Below are 9,839 nucleotides of genomic sequence, written 5' to 3'. Positions count from 1 at the left end.
TGTCTTTGAGACGAACTTTTCTTAACGACAGAAGGATTTACTTTAAACGGCTTTTAAGATGAAAAAAAAGAAGCATAACCATAATATTTGTCTTCTAATGATCTCTCAGATGACATAGAGAAATGTGAACTACAAGATACAATACCAGTTAAGTAAGATATGAGTTCTAATCCTAGAAAAAATCGCTTTGATACTCAGTCCTATCACCCTAAATAAAATAAATGAGATAAAAAGGCAAGAAGAAACAGAAAACATCGACTGAAGATAAAGAAAACATTTCATCTGAAACACGACAAAACGAACATGGAATCCTGTTGATAAATCACCACACGAGATCATAAATCGTTGCTAAGAATATCTGTGTATGTTAAGAAAAGTGTTTCTTCTCGAGAAATCTAAAGCTATCTATATAATCCTTTGAAACAGACAGAAAATAAATCGAGTTATCTGAAGAGACCACTACAGCTTAGTTTAATTGAAAATACAATAACAGCAGCTTTTAGGGTAGGCAAGTTTTTATTTTAATAACTATAACGTTTCAACTCATAGTATTGAGTCATCATTAGGGAAGAGTTACAGTGTGAATAGAAAGAGCAGCTCTTACCTGACGATGACTCAATACTATGGGTCAAAATGTTGAAATTATTAAAATAGGAACTTACTTACTGTAAAAGTTGATTTTATTGTATTTTGAATTAATTATTGAGTTCAGTAGATTCCTCACTAAACATTATAGCTTAGTTTATAGGCACGCGTTTCGAAACTCATTTTACACTAATGTGTACAATTCACTTGGGAAGTAACTTTCCTTTGCTCTATGTGGCAAAGAAGTGTAAAGAATCGCGGCATATCCTTTCATATCTTCCTACATTACGTTCTAACTTAAACTCTTTATTGTAATTTTTATGTATGTGTTTGTGTGTACACAGGATTATTATAAAGAAAACCCAATACTGATAATTATTGTATCTTTAAAAAGCCCCCAGGTGGCTCATCGGTAAGTTCGAAGCCTATAACGGTAAAAATCGAGTTTCGATACTCGTGGTGGCCAATCATTGAGAGCCCGTAGTACAGTTTTGGGCTTAAAAGCAAACAAAGAAACAAATATTTTTGAAAAAAAGCTCTCTCTTAAGGGAGTGAAATTCACGAGAGGCACATCGAGACTCATATTCATTATTCAGAAAAGTCTGAACATAGTACTGGGTATTTCAAAACCCTACTATACTATAACACTGTTTTGATTTTTCTTTTTATCTTTCTCAGCAATGTTTGATTGGTGATTGGGTCAGCATGCTGAATAATGTGAGGATTAAAGGACATTGTCCAGAACAGATGAAGTTCATAGTAGCTCCATTTACTGTTGATTGTGAATAACTGTTGCAATTTCAGTTATTTGTTGGTGTTGTTGTTTGAGAATGCTACTGTTGGAAAGTGCTTCTCGAGGGCTATCTGAGCTGGTTGTCCTAGCTTTGAAGTAATAGACTAGTGGGAAGTCAATGCCACTATTTACTTTTGGGCTACTCTTAATCAACCAACCGTGGGATTGCTCGTTACATTATAACGCACCACGACTGAAAGTGGTAACATGTTCGGCGACGGGCTTTGATCTCGTGACACTCATATTATGAGTCAAGCTCCTTAACCACTAGGTCATACTAGTCAGAAAGTTTTAGAGAGTTAGTGTACCGTATTCAAACTTTTCAAAATAAAACTTGCTGTAAATCTGGTGAAATTAAATTCTTCTAGGACAAGCAGCTTTCTTTATGACATGCTCTGTGAATAAGGAGGATAACTGGTGAAGTTGAAACATTATTTTCTATCAATTGTGAATAAGGAGGATAACTGGTGAAGTTGGAACATTATTTTCTATCAGTTGTGAATAAGGAGGATAACTGGTGAAGTTGAAACATTATTTTCTATCAGTTTCTACTAGGCGAAGTTTTGTAATTATCGTGCTAGACTAGTGAATCGGAAAATCCAAGGTTCGAGCCGTCGTTATGACGCTGAACATGGTTACCACTTTCAACTGTGAGCTTGTGATATACTTTTAGTTTTGAGTGTGTGATAAGAGTAATAGTAAATTCCTGTTTGTCGGTGGATGTTGTTGACCAACTGCTTTACCTCTTCTCTGTAGTTTCAAATTAGGGATTGTTATGCCTGAACTGTCGAGTTTATGACCCGATAGTTAAGCTTAACTTCCACTCCAGGTCATAAACTCGTCTATCTAGCGCTAGCTACCAATTCTAAAAATATTCACTTTACATTTCTAATTATAAACACAAGAATATCTTAACATATTTTTATAATAGTTTATCGTTCTTGTAGTTAATACACTTTCTAGCATGAAATCCAAGCATAGTAACTTTTATAAATTTCAAGCAATAAACTTATATTTCCATTACTATTACATGCAATGTGCTATTTTCTAGATAAAGAAGACCAAAAATTATGTTGTTTTTTTATTTTTCGGTTTGGATTAAAATTATAGCTTGTTTTTTGTTGTTGAGTTTTTTCCCACTATTTTCATCTAAAGTTTAATATATGATAATAAATACGTTTTTGTATTACTGAAAGATGTGCTGTTTTGTAAATACATTTATCCTAATCCGTCTAAACCGTTTTCTCCGTGACACAAAAAAGGAGCAAAACTAATTTGATCAATGGAAAATTTCTGCGCGTGATTAATCTACGTGAGATTTCTTTTGCCTAAGATGGTGTGTTAAAATGAAATCTTCATCTTTTAAACTGTAAATTGAAAAACGAAAACACCATGTTCAATAATGTTTTTCACAAGCTTAAGCCCCAACCTCTAATCTGATAAATTGAGTATATATATGTCCTTGGTTAAGAGGCCATCATCAAGATATAACTAAGACAATGAAGACACGTTTCATCAATAATAACTCATGATACTGCTCTACGTAAAAGCCAAGCACATCTGATAATGAAAGACAGTTTCTGTTACGGAGATTTTTCCAGCATAGTGGATTTAAAACGCCATTTGTAATTTTAAATTCAATTTTTATCGAATCACAACATACGTGCAACGTTGGATGTTTTTAATATTTGATCCAATCCACATGTTTAAGTGAAAAAAACAAAAACGAATCACGTTAGTATTGTCGCCGCATTCACTTCCTCAAATATTTCACAAACGATACTACGAACTATCTCACATGATCACAAATTATAGCACTACCAGTGTCATAGGGTGTATTTTATTACTGCTATATAAGCTGACAACATAGTATGATGTTATAGCACTACCAGTGTCATAAGGTGTATTTTATTACTGCTATATAAGATGACAACATAGTATGATGTTATAGCACTACCAGTGTCATAAGGTGTATTTTATTACTGCTATATAAGATGACAACATAGTATGATGTTATAGCACTACCAGTGTCATAAGGTGTATTTTATTACTGCTATATAAGATGACAACATAGTATGATGTTATAGCACTACCAGTGTCATAGGGCGTATTTTATTACTGCTATATAAGATGACAACATAGTATGATTTTATAGCACTACCAGTGTCATAGGGCGTATTTTATTACTGCTATATAAGATGACAACATAGTATGATTTTACAGCACTACCAGTGTCATAGGGCGTATTTTATTACTGCTATATAAGATGACAACATAGTATGATTTTATAGCACTACTAGTGTCATAGGGCGTATTTTATTACTGCTATATAAGATGACAACATAGTATGATTTTATTGCACTACCAGTGTCATAAGGTGTATTTTATTACTGCTATATAAGATGACAACATAGTATGATGTTATAGCACTACCAGTGTCATAGGGTGTATTTTATTACTGCTATATAAGATGACAACATAGTATGATTTAGGACAGCCAGTACAATTTCTTCCTTTTAAGTCATTTAAGACCCCTTTCCCTCACAGAGAGTCAGCTGTAAGCTAGAAGCTTATAGCGTTAAAATTCTGGGTTTGCTCCCTGCGGTGAGTACGATACAGATGGCTCATTGTGACAAGTTACATGCGACTTAAAATGGATTAACAAACAGAACATTTTCAAGTGTTTGTTTCCTTTAGTTTGTGTTTCTATAAACTTAGTTTTAAGCTATTCTGCTAACCTGATATCATTACTGTTTGTTTTAGTTAGGAAAAATGTCTCCTCAAACAGACTTTAACATAAACGTCCATACTAATAAGTTCCATATAACCTAATAAAGAAAGTATTTTCAAAATTGATAGTATAAGGACTATCATGTAAGTCATACTGTGAAGACGTTTAAAATCATTATAACATTATTATGTGAAGCATCATTTAATTTCATCAACAGTTTGACCCCTCCCACTAGTGGTTCAACGGTAAGTTTGTGGACTTATAAAGTTAAAAATTGGGTTTCGATACCGTCAGTGGGCACAGATAGTCTATTGTGTCACTTTGCGCTTAAAACAAACGAACAAATGTAGACTGAAACAAGAAACGGTATTAAGTAAATGGAACGTATAAGCCAGAAATGGTTTATATTATCGAGTTTATAGTTTGCTCAGCATCAAATCTAGCTGAACACGAACTAGAAATAAGCAAAATTATACAATCACAAAAATGATGTTAAACCTAAAAATAATTTTAGTCGTGTAGACAGACATCACCGAATAATTCTAAATGTAAACAAATAATAACATTAATGGCATTTTCAAACAGATAATTAGGTTAACGTATCTCTTATGGGCATGCTACATGAGGATGAAATTTATAATTCCTCACCAAGAGATTAGAACAAATAATAAATTAACTTACCGCCGTACGTATTTAGTCCGTTAAGTGTTCGAATTGGACTGTATATTTCCATTATGGTTATACATAAGTAATTTCACAAACTGCTTACTACAGAAACTAGTAGCACAGAATAGATTATCTGTACAGCCTTTTTATAATCACTTTATTAGTTTAAGAAAACATCACGAAAAATTTTAATGTCATAATTTCTTTGGTTTTGTTTTTTTTCATTTATCATGAACATTAATAGCATAATACGAATTCGCTGTTAGGCATTTTCAACTCTAGTGTTACCTTACGTGTCTCATCAGCTAAAACGGCCAAATCAAAGACTCACAAGGTTCAGGCATAGCTATACATAACGTAGAACTGCTGATAAGAAAGAGGGCAACCGATCAGAAACACCAGCCGCCTACAAGCCTATTCTTAACCGAATAACGTGATCGACTGTCACACTTATAATGCCCCCACATCCCAAAGTGTGTAGCATTTTTGAGTTCTATATCGTGGCTCCAGCCTTGATTTTTTTTCGATCCGCAACCTAGCATGCCAATTGCTAGGCCATTACTGGCCTATGCGACTATCAAATACACATTGCTCTCACACGATCACAAATTATAGCACTACCAGTGTCATAGGGTGTATTTTATTACTGCTATATATTTTTGGTAAACAGTTTAATCAACATGTATAAATATGAAGATAATTTATGTCCTGAGAGTTTCTTAGCAGAAAGAACAAAAAAGGTTTTCTTTACTTGTTTGAAAATGTTTGCACAAGCTATACAACGAGGTATCCGCGCATAGTGCCCTAATTATGAAATGATGGAGTAGATGGAAAGCAGCTATATATGTACAATAGTATTAATATATATTTAATAGCATTAATGTATTCACTGATTTAAGTCTTAAACATATTCATGTTCATGCACTAGAGACTACTGAGATATATTCGTTTGTATCAATACGTTATAAAACGGTTTTCACGGGAATTTGTTTATTTCATTTTTTTTTACGCAGAGCCACAGAATGGTTATCTGCGCATAGCAGTGCATAATTTTCAACAAATAGACAAGATAAAAGGCAGCTCCTACGTAACCAACACCCACCTCCAGCTATTGGACTACGTCTGTCTAATCGAATAATTAGATTTGGTCGTCATTCTTATAGGAAACCTACGTCCCAAAGGTGCGGTGCGTGTTATTGCGGCAGCTGAACACGAACCACAAATTTTAACGTTATAATCACTAGGCCACGCTACACCCATTACAAGTGTTTGGCATCAAAATGGAAACACCTGTTTAAAAATGTTTAATATGGCTTTGAGCCACCATGGACTTTTAGGACAGAACTTATTTTGTTGTGTCTAAATAATAAAGTCACAAAATCGACTTCGATGTCTGGTTTCAAGAATAATTTATAATGATTCAATGGAATGAAGTCTTGCGATTGATCAGGCCTGGATAGATTACTGAAGGATTCTTTATGCTCAGAAGACTAGACTGCAGTGGAAACTATGCTGCAGAACTGTTGGTCAAGATGCACGGTCATCAGGTAAAGCATGGCTGGATATGGCGACATGGACTGTATCGAAGGAGTAAGGCCCAAATTTGTTTTGATATAACGTACTCAACCCTCTGTACTTCAGTTCCAGATATCATATTGTTCAAGAAGGATATAACGGATTTAGAAACAGGGATTAAAGTAAAGGTCCATCAGACAGGACTATCTGTAGCCAAGTTGGTACCGACGGCTGATATGTTAAGAGCAAACGTCTCTAAAGCTATGTCATCAGCAATGACTATAGTCCATACCTTAAGAGTAAAAAGAAAATGCGATAGAAAGACCACAAAGCGCGATTTTGACCTCTTCTCCTTGATCGACATGTTAAAATGCAATTAAACAAGAGAAAATATACCAGAATCTAAAATGGGATCTAAGAAACCAGTACTGTGGAAAATTGTACGACGGGAGATCAGTCACTTGGACTATCATGGCTAAAAAGAAACCATTTATTATTATAAAGAATAACATCTGCATATGTAATAGGACAATAGTAAAACCAAAAGGATTTGGGAACAGTAGTGAATGTAGACATTGGTGGTAATAGAAGCATAGAAGGATGTACTTTAAGTGCTTGGCTCCATTTGTAAGAGATGCAGACGTTTTCATTATGAAGTTGGTTACATGTTTGTTATCATAAAATTATTACAATCGTTCTATCGAAACATAGAATACCTAGCCACTTTCAGAACGATCTAATGGACCCTATGATGCATGTTTATACTTTTCTGGTGTTTTTGTTGTTCAAGATGACCTGTGCACGCTGCAAATGTTACTGCAAAAGGCTCATTCGTAAGGTATGACAGTTAGCCTTATCTTGGGGCACCTCTACCCTGAATTATCATCTTTTACAAGATGCCGCACATTATTTACCGTGACTAGGTTATGATTTGTTGCAGGTATTCTTCTGGATGGTTCTGTTGCCCAAGGGTGATCAATATTCTTTTGTTTTCTAATGTCATTAAGTACATGGGTTATTTCTGTCTTGGAAATAATAATTCCCCCAATCTGAACACATCCTTATGATTTGAATGTACGAATATTTTGTGTCAGAAAGGACTGTTACTTAACGCCGAATAATGTCGAAATGTAGTCCTGATACATGCTATTCTACTCCTACATTAAATTAACCGGGGTTGTTACTTGACTTGCTGATTTGCATATTCAAAACGTTTTTAATATAACATACCCAACCTCGATTATCATAGGGATAGCTAATATCACTTATGCACACAAGACACTAGAAATGAAATTGCATAAAGTCTTGTTTCCAATTTTCTATGTGCAGGATTTTACAATTATATAAAAAGTTCTAGATTCATATAGATACAGAAAGATTCTTCCAGTTTCATCAGGTCCTGTATAAACGTCTGTAGTAACCTTACATTAACTACAATACACCCGTCCTTCTTTTGGAACAATTGCTGAAAGATCTACAACATATATAGAAAAGATGACAAGTTATCCATTGAAAATTATCGTAATAATGTATATAATCTATATGTAGTTATGTAATATATATATCTATATACATGCCATGCGTTTTTATCCCCCTTTTTAACTGTAAGTGTACATTAATATTTAAAAATGTTTTGGTACAGAAGAATAAGAGGTTTTAAGTATATAACGTTGATCAAGGAAGTAGAGTTAAGTTTCTGGGTTATTCAACTATTACATCATGTGTGTCTTCTCGTCTGAAACGGTTCTGTAAAGTTAAAAGTACTATATGAAAGTAGACAGCGATCTTTTCCAATGGCAGGTCAATTGGTACCTCGAGTTTACAACTTCCCTTATTTTTCGATGGAAATGAACGATAGTGACGTGGGGATCGACCGCGTCATGGGAAAGAGTAGCATTATGTATATAATGATATATTTTCTGTTTGGAACAGTTCTTCACAGCAAGATTTACTGGTTCATTGATAGCTTTCAAATCTCCAGTGAAAGCGCGGCAAGTGGTTTTAACCTCATTTTGTATTTTGATTGTGTTTGTTGACCAATTCATATTTATTTCAGTAAAACATTTCCTGTCGAACTTTCAGTTATTCTGCGGATCTCACTCTAAGGGAACTCAGTGAATCTGAGTACTGAAGCTATTTATGTTCTCTCAGTAACAAAGTTATACATACTACCATATACGCAAATATAAAATTTTCAAATTTTCAATACATATATACATGTATAATATTTAGAAAAGTTTTGATGAATACTCTCGACATCATAGGATAAATTATTTGAGAATCACGAATCGCTGTTATGAGACACATCTGACCACTCAAGTAGCATCTAAACTCTTTAAAACCCCACTTACTGTACCTGGCCCTAAGTCCTCGATTGGTACTTCTTCGACAATAAACTTAAAATAAATTTGAAACTCCAGTTATTAAACGAGAAAAATATTAAAATAACGCTTGTATTTAATATTCGGCCATGGTAATTATAAATGTTTATACATTCCACCAAGATTGTTACCAAATAAAAATATCTGACCTAGTTTCTCGAGCTCTCTTAAACTGAAAATACGGTGTGGAGGAAAGATAAAAGTAAAAATACACTGTAGGCAGCTTGATAAATTTTTAAACCATGAAATAGATATTCTAACTGAAAACGACATTACCTTTCCTACCCCAAAATAAGTCACCCGTTGGGACAGCGGTAATTGTACGGACTTACAATGCTAAAATTCGGGGTACGATTCCCCGCGGTGGCCCCAGCAGATTTCCCATTTTGGCTTTGCCCTGAAACAAACACACCTTAAAATAAATTTTTTTTTTAAAGTTTATTGTGCTTGTTGTTTTATTCAGCATGTCAAATAACTTGTTTTTAGTAAATGCTATTATAATTCTTTTAGACTTCGTATATCCTGCTGAGTAGAACTTTACTTGCATGTTTGATGTGCTATCCGTGCTTTGTCCACCAAGGGTATCGAAACCCGGTTTTAATTGAGACACTGGGGGCTGCTGACGAAAATACGATCAAACGTAACTATAATGCTAGTGGTTGAATCATTACCCTTAATGATTATATCATAATCCATCTTAATTGTTTTGTATTTCATTTATTAGAAAAGCATAACTTCAAACTGTTGGGTATGTTAAGAAAGTGACAAATATTGGGCGGCTAATATAAACTGAACAACCGATAAAAAGTTTTAAACAATTCTAGCTTGATGATTTGAATTATTAATAAATTGAAAACAACAACAACAACATAAATTCAGAAGAATACAAAACTTAAGAGTAAGGTTGTTTGAATTCATGCACAAAGCTACAGAATGGGCTATTCATTTTCTGCCCACCACGGGTATCGAAATCCAGTTTCTAGCGTTGTAAGTCCGCAGACATACCGCTGTGCCACTGGGGGGGCATAAGAGTAAAAACTACACACGTTGAGGTTTATCAAAGTAAACAAAGAAGGTAAAGAACAATTTTGTTAGGATTAAAATAAAACTTGTAAGATTTTATAGTTATATAAACTGAAAAAAGGAGGTTGAAGATTGCAATGGAAAT

Source organism: Limulus polyphemus, unplaced genomic scaffold (genome assembly GCF_000517525.1).
Source record: "Limulus polyphemus unplaced genomic scaffold, Limulus_polyphemus-2.1.2 Scaffold291, whole genome shotgun sequence".
Taxonomy (NCBI): Eukaryota; Metazoa; Arthropoda; class Merostomata; order Xiphosura; family Limulidae; genus Limulus; species Limulus polyphemus.
This window is presented reverse-complemented; position numbering follows the sequence as displayed.